We start from the raw sequence: 14,668 nt of genomic DNA on the forward strand, positions 1-14,668 counted from the left end.
TTTTTCAGATTTTTAATATTTTAACATTATTTTCCCTAACTGAGATATCACGTTGATCCAGGGCAATTTTCCGACTGCCATTAAGGCCTATTGCACATTTGGTGTTCACCACCATGGTGCTCTTAATGGCCCTTAGGGGTCAGGAAGGAATTTTTTCCCCTGTTGCAGCAAGTGCCGCAAGTGGGGTTTTTTGCCTTCCTCTGGTTCAACAGATATATTTCATTTTTTTTTTTTTTTTAAAAAATAAATGTTACATTTTAAATATAACAGCTTATAAGTGTTGTTTTTGTGCACTACATAAGAAAACTACTTCTACGCTTAAACACATTTCAGTGTCTGGATAATGGGAACCTGTCACCCAGACATAAAGAATAAAAGTCCTCTCCAAATTAAATATGAAACCCCATTTTTTTTTTCTATTAAACATCCTCACCTGTTACAATCTCAGTAATTATGTTGCAAATATCGACAGGTCATATAAAGAGTAGGTGGCAGATGAACAGGAAAATGAAGGACCAACCACTGCCAATGACATAGCTGACAGGAAGGACTTACAAACTGAGTTACTGCAGTAGAGATATCATTGGTTGAAGACACAGAATGTAATAATTATGGCCACAGATATTGGAAAGTTAAATACCATGACCATCTCTTATGCCACACCCACCTAAATCTATTGCTTTTGGTACATTTAATGACAAATGTGTAATGTCTTCTTAATGCAGACACAAGTTATAATAAAAGGAGCTACAAAATCCTATCAGGGAATATGCCATGGCCTATACAGAACATGGCTACTAGCAATTTGGTTCATGTAGATATAGGGGGCCCAGCACTCACCTATATTCACTGCTGTGTTAGCTTTATTGTACCTTACCAAATGGAAACAACATTTCAGAGGGGAAGAGATGGAAAGGTAAAATTACAGGGGGGTGCCAAAATGTTAGGCAACACCCACTGATTGTAATCCCTACCTGATACCCCGGGCTGGTGCTCCTGTTAGGAATAAAACCACACCAGCTCGGGGGAACCTGTAAGGGAGCGATCCTCTTCCTTCCCCTGTCTTTGCACCACGTTAGCAAATGCAGTACAGCGGAAAGCTGAACCTTAACAAAAAAGCCGACTTATTCACACTATTGCGCATACATGGGCCCCTGGATTCCAAACATAGACATAAGAAGGAAGAGGATTGCTCCCTCGCAGTTACCCCGGGCGGGTGCGGTTTGCTTGTTACAGGAGCCCCAACCCAGGGTATAAGGCAAGGGTCCTCAAACTTTTTAAGCAGGGGGCCAGTTCATGGTCCCTCAGACTGTTGGGGGGCCAGACAAAAGTCCTCTGCTGCTTCCTCATGCTCCCTGCTCCCCTGCTGTGTCCTCCCACCCCCGCTGCTTCCTCCGGCACCCATTATCAATATATATAGGACATTAAGACATTCTGTGCATTAAGCTACCAAGAAATCACCTCCCCTTTAAGCAAAACAGGGATTGTTTGTCCATATATTACAATATACTTCAAGCTGGCCAACTACATCAAAGTCATCCCCGGTCTGCCTAGTCCTACACTCTCTTTTATCTGATTCATTAAGAATTCTACTGCTTTAATATACATTTAACAAAGGGACTGAGAACACTGGGGCTCATTTACCAACGCATCGCAGCGCTATAATAGTCGCAGAGAAAAAACTTTTGCCCTGCGCATAAGTATATTTAACAGTATAGCGCAAACTCGGCTGCTTAAAGTTTCATGCGCTAGTTTTGACGCAAACTGCTGCGCTATACAAACATGCACATATAATGTCGCAAAACTGCACATATGACGACGCAAAACTTGTCATAAATTGTGTGCATAGATGGTGCAAGCTAATGCTCTTATAAACCCGTACCAACTACTTGCTTCCTAACTTAAAGGAACAGTAACACTAAAAAATGAAAGAGCTTTAAAGTAATAAATATATAATGCACTGTTGCCCTGCACTGGTAAAACTGGTGTGTTTGCTACAGTAACACTACTATAATTTATATAATAAGCTGCTGTGTAGCCCCGGGGGCAGCCATTCAAGCTGGAAAAAAGGAGAAAAGGCACAGGTTACATAGCAGATAACAGACAAGTTCTGTAGAATACAATAGTGTTTTATCTGTTATCTGCTATGTGCCTGTGCCTTTTCTCCTTTGAATGGCTGCCTCCATGGCTACACAGCAGCTTATTTATATAAATTATAGTAGATTTTCTGAAGTAAACACACAACTTTTACCAGTGCAGGGCAGCAGCACATTATATTTTAGTTACTTTTATACACTTTCATTTTTTGGTGTTACTGTTCCTTTAACAACCTAGTCAGTTGGTGTTTAAATGGAAAAAAGATATGAAAGACTCCATCACATTAGCAAGGGAAACTGCCTTTATAGATAAGAACAAAGTTAAAAAAAAGGGTAAATGTTATTAACACATTGTAAACAAATTAACAATGATATTTTTCTAATAATGCTAATCAACATATCATAAATTAACATGGTTTTATTAATGACATACCTAAATTAGTTTATTGTAGCGCAAATCTGCGAATATACTAGAGAAGGACCCCCCAAGAAACCGACACCGTAATTTTTAATTTGAGTCAACATGTGCTAACACCGGGGGAATTCTCTCTCCTTACATGTGGTTTGTCGTTTGTACCGGTAACTAAGAATAATCCCTTTAATTTGGAGGTTGATCTCTTTAGAATTCAACGTAAGTTGAAACTAAGAGATCACTTTAAGGATCAAGCTGAAACCCAGATAGAGAGGTTTCGCCCGGTGAGCACATTTGACCCTCCTAATACAGCCACGTCCATTAAGACATATTCTAAGATAGTACAAAGGGAAATCCCAAAAATTTTTTTCTAATCTAACTGAGAAAGAGAGGCGGGCTATTAGTTCACTACGTGATGATAGACAGCTTGTTATACGTCCTGCCGATAAAGGAGTTGCAATAGTACTTTTAGATCTTAAGTATTATAGACAGTATTATAGACTATTGCATTATTATATATTATAGACTATTGCAGCAGCTTTCTAATTTGGAGGTGTATGTGAAACTCCCGGGCGACCCCACTTTAAAATTTAAAGCTAAATTGGATGCTGAGGTGACTGATGCTATGTCAGCCGGTTGGATTAGTGAAAAATGTGGTGCATTTTTAACAACACAATATCCCAAATGCCCAATCATATTTACCCTCCCTAAGGTGCACAAAAATCCTTCTGCCCCTCCGGGTCAGCCTATTATATATCTGCTAGAGATTCTCTCTTTTCAAATGTGGCTAGATATCTAGATAGCTTTTTACAACCACAATGCGCCCGTATGAAATCCTATTTGACTGATACATCAGCCCTGTTGGAGATTTTAAGGCAATGTGATACACTGCCTGATGATACACTATTTGTGACACTTGATGTGTGTAATTTGTACACCATTATCCCTCTGGACGAGGGGATTACAGCATGCAGGGAGGCGCTTATTGATGGACACAAAGGGGCTCCACCAATTGAATTTTTGTGCTCTGTGTTGCAGTTGGTCTTGACATGTAACTATTTCAGATTTGAGCAGAGTTTTTATCTACAGCGGACTGGCACGGCGATGGGCTCCAATGTGGCCCCCTCATATGCCAATCTATATATGAATTCCTTTGAATGTAAATATATCTATCCTAGATATGCAGACAATTTGTTGCTATACCGTAGGCACATTGACAATATCTTCATTATTTGGCGTGGGGACCAGATTGGGGTCGAATCGTTCGTGGCCACCCTGAATGATTTACCTACTCCAGCAAGGTTTACTTTAAATCAGTCAAAAGATGTGATTGATTTTGATGTTAGGATTTTGCGTACACCTATGGGGGTGGGGACTACACTGTTCCGTAAGAACACGGATCGGAACTCTGTTTTGCATGCCCATAGTTTCCATCCACCTATGGTGATTAAAGCTATTCCTTACACTCAATTCTTGAGAGTATTCAGGATTAATACGGATCCCGTAATTGCACTTCAACAAGCTAATGAGAAGCGGGACAGATTTCTTGAGAGGGGATACTCTATCGATTTTTTGAATGCTGAATTGAATAAGGCAAAAGAAAATCTACTTAAAGATGAACCTAGGGGCACACGGCCAGGAGACCAATCGGATCTTATGGTATTTGTGAGTGACTTCACACCGGGAAGCCATGATGTTGAAATGGCTATTAAAAAACATTGGCCAATTTTACAATTGGATTCGGGTTTGCCCTTTACTAACATTCCACCTCCAGTGTGCGCATACCGACGTGGACGTTCACTTCGTGACATACTTATGGTGACAGATTTAAAACCGGAGGTACCAGACACATGGCTAAGGCAGAGTAAACCTGGTTGCTATCGATGTGGTACCGTATATACTCGAGTATAAGCCGATCCGAATATAAGCAGAGGTACCTAATTTTACCTAAGAAAACTGGAAAAACCTATTGACTCGAGTATAAGCCTAGGGTGGGAAATGCAGCTACTGCTAAGTTTCAATAATCAAAATAAATACCAATAAAATGAAATTAAATGAGGCATCAGTGGGGTATATGTTTTTAAATATTTATTTTAAAGAAAAACAGTAAACTTGCTTTGTAAGTGGAGAAGAGGGTCAACAAAAACAATATGAGTACTACCCCACGCTCATTGCGCATTAGCAAACTGGCAGCAGACCCGGTTCCGGGGGTCACGCAAGGGGAAATAAGTATTGCTAGTTGGAGCGGGCCAGGGCACTGGAGGGTCTGGTTGCGGGTGGCCTAATTTGCACACAAAGGACAGAGGGTGCTAGTCTGGAGGGACCCATGGCACCCAACTCGAGTATAAGCCGAGGGTGACTTTTTCAGCACATTTTGGGTGCTGAATAACTAGGCTTATACTCGAGTATATACAGTAATTGCAAAACTTGTGGTTGTCTGATCACCGGAGTGACATTTGCTCATCCACACTCCGGGAAAAAGTATCTGATTAGACATAGACTGACATGTATTTCGGAATATGTGATATACTGCATTATGTGCCCTTGTGGCCTTTACTATATCGGTAAATGCATCACAGCTTTTCGTACAGGAATGAATAATCACAGGTCGGTGAGTCGTCTGGCCCTGGCATCTGGGAAATCGGATATTCCATTGGCCTGACACTTTGTACAGTGCAAACATTCACTGCCTATGTTGAGAGCAATATTGATTGATCATATTCCCCCCCCCCTTGCACGGGGTGGAGATAGATCTAAGCTATTGCTGCAGAGGGAGGCCCAATGGATCCGGAGACTTGACACAATTGCCCCTAGGGGATTAAATGAGATGCTATCACTCTCTTGTTTCATATAAATTGACTGTTGTGTCCCTGGGTATTTCCTATATGATGGCCTTATGACCAATTTTTTTTTAGATAGGATTGGTTTATGTAATTTGAAGTTAGTTAATTAGCGCAATCCTAATTTAAGATATTTGATGCTATTTTGATCATCCACTATTCTAGGTGATGTTTCTTGGTCTTTATGTAGTGACTTCCTTAAATGTTTTTTAAGTGTGACTGTTTTCAACTTTATAAAGATTGTAAGAAATGTTTTTTATTAGTATTGGACAATTTTTGTCCATTTATTTGTTCACATTTTCTAAATCTCACTATGAAATTGAAATTATTTTTTACAACACGTTAGTTTTTATCACATTATAATTTTGGGTGGGTAAATTATTTTCCCTATTAGTATGTAATAGTTAATGTTCATGAGTATTGAAGTTAATGGTGATATTTATTATCTTAATTTTTAGACATGACATGTGACTTTTTGTCATGTGTCTTGATAGATTGTGTTTTAAAATTATATTTCACTATGAGCTTTGCCATGTGGCTTACTGCATTGATATATATGGGATATATCCTAGTTTATGCATTTTCATAAATTTAGATGAGTATTGAAGTTAATGGTGAATTTATAAACTTAATTTTTAGACATGACATGTGACTTTGTCATGTGTCTTGATAGATTGACTTATATGTGTTTTAAAATTATATTTCACTATGAGTTTTGCCATATGGCTTATTACATTGATATATATGGGATATGTCTTAGTTTATCTATTATCATGAGTTTAGATAAGCATTGAAGTTAATGATGATATTTATAAACTAAATTTTTAGACATGACATGTGACTTGATCATGTGTCCTGATAGATTGACTTATATGTGTTTTAAAATTATATTTCACTATGAGTTTTGCCATGTGGCTTACTACATTGATATATATGGGATATGTCCTAGTTTATGTATTATTATGAGTCTAGATGTTTGATAATTATTCTATTTTTGATCATATGGGGATGTTTAAGTGCCTGATATTTGAATACACTTTGCACATGTTATTGAATGGGTTAATGTTGTATAAACACTGATTGGATACTGCTGGTTTTTAACCTGACACTTCACTTCCTGTCTATCATCCTGATGACGATCCTGTGGTGATCGAAACGCGTAGATGGTATGCTAAAATAAATCACTGACTTGATTGATCCTATAGCTGTGAGTGCTTTCTACTGTTGAGTTTGATATATATATATATATATATATATATATATATACTGTATATATATATATATTTATTACTATTTTCCCCACTCTGATGGGCATGTGGTGGGTGCATAATGCAGTCAAAGTGTTTTATATTAACCGTGTGTAATGGGACAGACCAAGACCAAAGGGCAAAGGTGCCGCCTTTGATCTGTGCCAGGAGACTCCTAGAACATGTTGCTTGTGTAAAATATATCCCATAGTGCCAAGCATCTGTTAGAAGTGTTAAACACAGGGTTTGTGTGTGGCGCAGTTAAAACACCCATGTTACAGGGCTACTTTACATACAATAATAGACATTTTCTTAACTATGCACTATGTACTATGCAATAAAAATAATATTTAGCACTAGTGTCCGAAAAGAACTTCGTATTCTGCCACTTCCACATTCATGGTTGAAAAACTATTTTGTGGCTGTAATTCCATGTAGCCGTACTGTTGGTTATCCAGTGTATAAGGGCATTGGATCTGCTGGAAAAGAAGATCATTGGTGTAAAATTAGGTTGAAACTAACACGTCAGTGTGGAACATAGAAACCGCCCAAACCTTGGCTAATACATTTATAGACCCAAGAAATCAAAGCACTAGAATGAAGCTGCACAAGTGTCAGTCAATGAGATGCCCCAAGATTCAGCCGATGGATATCCATAAAAGCCCAGGCCAGTATATTTTTATTAAAGAAGTGGAGTGCCGGCCTGGGGTGAAGCAACTAGATTACTGGCACCCCCACAATGATGCTACATGTTCTTCTCCTTTAAATCATAGGTCACACTCTCTGGTTCCCATCCATTACAAATGAAAGTGCCCTTCACTATACCCTGTGTTGTGATAGTAGTGGCAATCCAAACACCAGGGTTTTGTAATATCAGGAGCAAAGTTTGCTACACTTCTTATCACCTAAAGCCACCAATCAGTGTGTATCATTAACTGTTTAAAAGCAAGCATCTTATTGGTTACTGCTCCTGAGCAAACTAAGTGCCTGCTTTTACGTATGGGGGTTAGAGAGCTATAAAATTATTATTATTTAATGTAATTATTTATAATTTAATAAGACTAAGTTAATTCTTGATGGAGGACCTATTTAGGAGTAGAATGTAGTTAACTTTAGAAACAATGCCCTTGCCAGATCAGCAGAATACTTTCCTTTACCAGCAAGTTCCTAGTGTCCCCTGTCACTCTGTCACTCTTTAATCCATACTTACTATAGTGGGGTGCTTATAACACAGTTGCATGCCATATATAACATATTATAGTCACTTGGGGTAATTTATAAAGGCCAGGCAAAGTTGCACCTGGGCAGTATCTCATGGCAACCAACCAGATGTTTACTTTCACTGTTCTACCTGCTGCTGGCTGAAAAAAGGTCATCACTGATTGGTTGCTTTGGGATACTGCCCAGGTGCAAATTTGCCCATTGTTTATAAATGAGTCCCAGTATCAGCACTTTTCTTGTATGGTACCAATATTTACATGCAAGTTGTGGCACTGGATTTTGTACATCAATGCAAAAACCAATCCGGACATTCCAGGCATGCTGATAAGCACAGCATCAGTAATGGCAATAGGGTGCACTTCATTCAATGCAAGTCAATCCTAGACTTGCTTAGTCTTTTACTTTGCAAAATATAAGAGGAATAAATATTACCTGCTGCGTTGGTCCGCTTTGGAGGCCGTCATTATTTTGTGCTGAGGAAAACAGATCAATACAGTTGTAAATCAGCAGTTTTCTCAAAGCTTGAAAATATTTTGCTTAAACACTGACAGAAGTGTTTGATATTCCAGTATAACTTGATCAAAATCATTGAAAGTCAGCTGCAACATCTGGCATAAAGCTATTCAGCTTAGTAAAATCAGTTTGCTTCTAGAGACAGACAGGAGAATATTTATCAAAGGGTAAACAATAGAGTATACCACAGATTGCCAGAGGCGGCAGAGATCTCTATGTACTTGTACAGAGTTTTTAACTGGCCTATTAAAAAATGAAAATTAGTTTTCCCTTAAGTGTGAGTTAAAACATCTCGTTCTTAGTTTAGTTTAATTATGCTATCCCCTTTACCAGTTTAGTTGCACATCTCTGCACTCTCTCCAGCTCATTAATATCCTTCTTAAGGACCAAAACTGCACCGCATACTCAAGGTGAGGCCTTACCAGGGACCTATAAGAGGCAAAATTATGTTTTTATGCCTTGAGTGCTAAGTAGACTCTGTGTGTGTTTAAATGCTCATCTCCACTGACTTGACTTATTTTCAGACTTTGGTTGAAACTGCTTTATGAGCCGTTGGGGATCCCTATAAAACCTTTAGAAGCAGACTAGGCAAAAGATTGACATAAATTTGCAGTGACATTTGCACCCAGACAAATAGACTAAGCACGAGTCTCCCAGAAAGTCAAGACAAATTTTCTCCACTTACCTGTAGAAATGATTCTTGATACCCGAGATGTATAATTTAGAACTCTAGAGCCTCTGGTGCTGATGCGCCTTAGACTGTTTAAAAGAAACAATCATTATTTCAGAAGATAGATAAGAAGGACGTAGTTTAGGAGTTGCCTTTTGGAGATATTACTCAGATTAATACTCTGCAATATAAGGGGGGCATCAATTAACGTTTGGATTTTCGTTGTTTTATAGTTTTTTCAAAATCATGACTAAACTCATTTCTAAGAATGCCAGTCATTTATCAAAAGATCAGAATTTAAAAAGCACGAATGAAAAATGTTGCAGAAAAAACTTGTAAACCTCAATCTGTTTGTATTGTAACACAAAAAATCACTTTTGTGTATTGTTGAACAAGCTTTGAAAAAACCCAAAACCACGAAGCAAAGAAAGATCTTCCAGTTGTGAAAGGGACATCTGCCATTGACTTCTACATGCGACAGGTTTTAGTTGTGGTTTTGTTGCATAATAAATTGAGAAAAAAAATCAAATTTTTTTATCATGAAAAAATGAAGTGTTAGTAAATGTAAATGAAGTGTTAGTAAAATTCTTATTTTCATACATCTCTTTTTTAGCTGCAAAGGAACAGATTATATTCATGTAGACATAATAGTTGAACAGCTTCGCAGATGCAGATTCGCTCATTACTGCTGTTGTGTTTAGTGTCTGTAAGAAGTCAGTGTATAAGGAAGAGGCAGACTTACAGTTCTCTGCTGGGAGCGTGGCCTGAGGATATGAGAAACATGAAGTTAGTTATAACTCAGTTATAACATATAAAATGGCTTATCCTAACCCTCTTTGGCTGCTTGGGCTAAATATCAGGATTGAACAATTGCAGAATATGAACTGCCATTCCAACATGCTTTCTCTTGTTTATTTCCATCAAGTTTAAACTCCTCATATGCTGCCAGACATTGTTGAGAGAAAAATGAAAGAATCCAGGAGCTTTTGTGAACAAAACTCATATTAGAGCTTTAGCCCCAGCATGTGTGATTTTGGGTACTTTATTGGTGAGAAATGTGTACTTTCTGTGATGGTTTTCCTGTAATCCAATGGATTATGGGTATGTTATTACCGTATATACTCGAGTATAAGCCGAGTTTTTCAACCCCCAAAATGTGCTGAAAAAAGCTACCTCGGCTTATACTCAAGTAACCCTCTTCGCTCTGTGCCCCCCTTGTCAACAGGACAGGCCCCCACCAACAGGACAAGCTACCCGCTAAGCCCACATGTAAAAAAAATGTGCTGCTACCGGTAAATACGGCACATCAGTGTTAAGTCCCGCTCCCACCCCCCTCCGTTCTGTGCCCCCTCCATTCTGTGCCCCCGCCGTTCTGTGCTCCCGCTGTTCTGTGCTCCCGCTGTTCTGTGCCCCCTCCGCTCTGTGCCCCCTCCGCTCTGTGCCCCCGCCGTTCTGTGCCACCGCCGCTCTGTGCCCCCTCCGCTCTGTGCCCCCTCCGCTCTGTGCCCCCGCCGCTCTGTGTCCCTGCCGCTCTGTGCCCCCTCCGCTCTGTGCCCCCTCCGCTCTGTGCCTCCTCCGCTCTGTGCCCCCGCCGCTCTGTGCCCCCTCCGCTCTGTGCCCCCTCCGCTCTGTGCCCCCGCCGCTCTGTGCCCCCGCCGCTCTGTGCCCCCCACCACTCTGTGCTCCCTAATCCTACCCCGCTCTGTGCCCCCTCCGCTCTGTGCCCCCCGCCACTCTGTGCTCCCCGATCCTACCCCGCTCTGTGCCCCCTGCCACTCTGTGCTCCCCGATCCTACCCCGCTCTGTGCCCCCCGCCACTCTGTGCTCCCCCGATCCTACCCCGCTCTGTGCCCCCTCCGCTCTGTGCCCTCCGCCACTCTGTGCTCCCCGATCCTACCCCGCTCTGTGCCCCCTCCGCTCTGTGCCCCCTCCGCTCTGTGCCCCCTGCCACTCTGTGCTCCCCGCTCCCACCCCCCTCCGTTCTGTGCCCCCGCCGTTCTGTGCTCCCGCTGTTCTGTGCCCCCTCCGCTCTGTGCCCCCGCCGCTCTGTGCCCCCTCCGCTCTGTGCAACCGCCGCTCTGTGCCCCCTCCGCTCTGTGCCCCCGCCGCTCTGTGCCCCCTCCGCTCTGTGCCCCCTCCGCTCTGTGCCCCCGCCGCTCTGTGCCCCCGCCGCTCTGTGCCCCCTCCGCTCTGTGCCCCCTCCGCTCTGTGCCTCCTCCGCTCTGTGCCCCTGCCGCTCTGTGCCCCCTCCGCTCTGTGCCCCCTCCGCTCTGTGCCCCCGCCGCTCTGTGCCCCCCACCACTCTGTGCTCCCTAATCCTACCCCGCTCTGTGCCCCCTCCGCTCTGTGCCCCCCGCCACTCTGTGCTCCCCGATCCTACCCCGCTCTGTGCCCCCCGCCACTCTGTGCTCCCCCGATCCTACCCCGCTCTGTGCCCCCTCCGCTCTGTGCCCTCCGCCACTCTGTGCTCCCCCGATCCTACCCCGCTCTGTGCCCCCTCCGCTCTGTGCCCCCTGCCACTCTGTGCTCCCCGATCCTACCCCGCTCTGTGCCCCCTCCGCTCTGTGCCCCCTGCCACTCTGTGCTCCCCGATCCTACCCCACTCTGTGCCCCCTCCGCTCTGTGCCCCCTGCCACTCTGTGCTTCCCGATCCTACCCCGCTCTGTGCCAGATCTCTTGCTGCGCTCCTCGTGCGCTCTTCTGCTCTTCAGTGCGCTGCTGTGTCACCTGAGGAGGAAGTGACATCACGAGCCCCTTCATGGCCTCTTCGGTACTTCTCATTCTTACTTTGCTGTATAGTTACCATAAATATTATATAACGGTTCCACTTACTGGTATATTAAATGCATAAAGATCTAATGAATACCTAAATATAATCTAATTATAGTTAAGAATTATTGATTGAAGTTAAACCTGTATTTAACACATCATGTGTGTTTAACTTTAATCAATCAATAATTACCTATAATTAGTAACTAATTACAGTATTTCCAATTATTTCTGCTCTGTGGCCCCTTATCTGTGCTCCGCTCTGTGCTTATACTCGAGTCAATACGTTTTTCCAGTTTTCTTAGGTAAAATTAGGTACCTTGGCTTATATTCGGATCGGCTTATACTCGAGTATATACGGTACATTATGTTTCATGTAGGCATAATACACTACATTATATAGGTATACCGATATCAGGAAAACCCCAGATATAGCATCTCACATAATATATATAGTAGATATAGGGCCTGATTCTGATTTAATTATGTGAATAGTAAAAAAAATGAAGCAAGAAGGGGTGGGAACCTTATTATCATGGGGGGGGGGGTAAGTTGGTTGATGAGAACGGGGAAAAAGCTGAAATTTTGAACTCTTATTTTTCATCTGTGTATACATCTGAGGAGCCAGATAATGAAGGCTTCCCTTTAAATATGCCCAGTTCTAGTAATTTAGCTACTGACGCATGGGTCACTCAGGAGGAAATTCAAAAGAGACTTGAACATGTAAAGGTAAACAAAGGTCCAGGGCCGGATGGGATTCATCCCAGGGTATTAAATGAGCTGAGTGCTGTGATTGCCAAACCTCTTCACTTAATTTTTCAGGATTCATTGAGGTCTGGCATGGTGCCGAGAGACTGGCGGATTGCTAATGTGGTGCCGTTATTTAAAAAGGGATCTCGTTCTCAGCCTGAAAACTATAGGCCTGTTAGTCTGACATCAGTAGTAGGAAAACTTTTGGAAGGGGTAATAAGGGATAGGGTACTTGAATACATTGCAGTTCACAATACTATCAGTTTGTGCCAGCATGGTTTTATGCATAACAGATCTTGCCAGACTAATTTAGTCGCCTTTTATGAGGAGGTGAGTAGGAACCTTGATGCTGGAATGGCAGTTGATGTCATCTACTTGGACTTTGCTAAAGCGTTTGATACAGTACCTCACAGAAGTTTAATAATCAAATTAAGGAATATTGGCCTAGAACATAATATTTGTAATTGGATAGAGAACTGGCTGAAGGATAGAGTACAAAGAGTGTCGGTAAATGGAACATTTTCTAATTGGACCAGTGTGGTTAGTGGAGTACCGCAGGGGTCAGTCCTTGGTCTTTTGCTGTTTAACTTGTTTATTAATGACCTGGAGGAGGGCATAGAGAGTACTGTTTCTATTTTTGCTGATGACACTAAATTGTGCAAAACTATAAGTTCCATGCAGGATGCTGCCGCATTGCAGAGCGATTTGACAAAATTAGAAAACTGGGCAGCAAACTGGAAAATGAGGTTCAATGTTGATAAGTGCAAAGTTATGCATTTTGGTAGGAATAATATAAACGCGAACTATCTACTGAATGGTAGTGTGTTGGGGGTTTCCTTAATGGAGAAGGATCTAGGGGTTTTTGTTGATAACAAATTGTCCAATTCCAGGCAGTGTCATTCTGTGGCTACTAAAGCAAATAAAGTGCTGTCTTGTATAAAAAAGGGCATTGACTCAAGGGATGAGAACATAATTTTGCCCCTTTATAGGTCCCTGGTAAGGCCTCACCTTGAGTATGCAGTGCAGTTTTGGGCTCCAGTCCTTAAGAAGGATATTAATGAGCTGGAGAGAGTGCAGAGACGTGCAACTAAACTGGTAAAGGGGATGGAAGATTTAAGCTATGAGGTTAGACTGTCGAGGTTGGGGTTGTTTTCTCTGGAAAAGAGGCGCTTGCGAGGGGACATGATTACTCTGTACAAGTACATTAGAGGGGATTATAGGCAGATGGGGGATGTTCTTTTTTCCCATAAAAACAATCAATGCACCAGAGGTCACCCCTTTAGATTAGAGGAACAGAGCTTCCATTTGAAGCAGTGTAGGTGGTTTTTCACAGTGAGGGCAGTAAGGTTGGGGAATGCCCTTCCTAGTGATGTGGTAATGGCAGACTCTGTTAATGCCTTTAAGAGGGGCCTGGATGAGTTCTTGAACAATCAGAATATCCAAGGCTATTGTGATACTAATATCTACAGTTAGTACTAGTGGTTGTATTTATAGTTTATGTATGTGAGTGTATAGATTGGTAGGTGTGGGTTAGGTGTGCTGGGTTTACTTGGATGGGTTGAACTTGATGGACACTGGTCTTTTTTCAACCCTATGTAACTATGTACCTATGATTCACTAAAGTGCGATAAAACGTACGCTATTTATAGCGTGCGCTAAAAAATTTACCGCTTCTAAATTGTGGCGACTTTTCGCACGATTCACTATAAGCTTATTCGCGGTATTTTACACACGATACGACGATATTTTAGTCGCGCTCAATCACACATGCGCTACTTTCCACATGCGCAAGCCCACAGCGGTATGTTGAGCATGCACGCTAATTATCGCACACCCACAGCGGTATGTTGCGCATGCACACTAATTGTCGCTCGCCCACAGCGGTATATTGCACATGCACGCTAATTATCGCCCGCCCACAGCGGTAAGTGACGCAAGCACGCCAATTAGCGACTTGACGCACGCGACACCATAAAACTGGCGCCATTTTGCATATTTGCCTTGGGAGAGCACAGAAGTGCAAGATTTTGGTTAAAACCATACTAAAATTGACCCAAATTTATTATGAGTTCCAAAAAAAATTTACCAAGGAGGAGTCAAAATTTGCCGGAGGTCTCAGCCAGCTCTGGCACTGAGGGGGAACAGGTGCC

Source organism: Xenopus tropicalis, chromosome 4, assembly GCF_000004195.4.
Source record: "Xenopus tropicalis strain Nigerian chromosome 4, UCB_Xtro_10.0, whole genome shotgun sequence".
In the NCBI taxonomy this organism is placed as follows: domain Eukaryota; kingdom Metazoa; phylum Chordata; class Amphibia; order Anura; family Pipidae; genus Xenopus; species Xenopus tropicalis.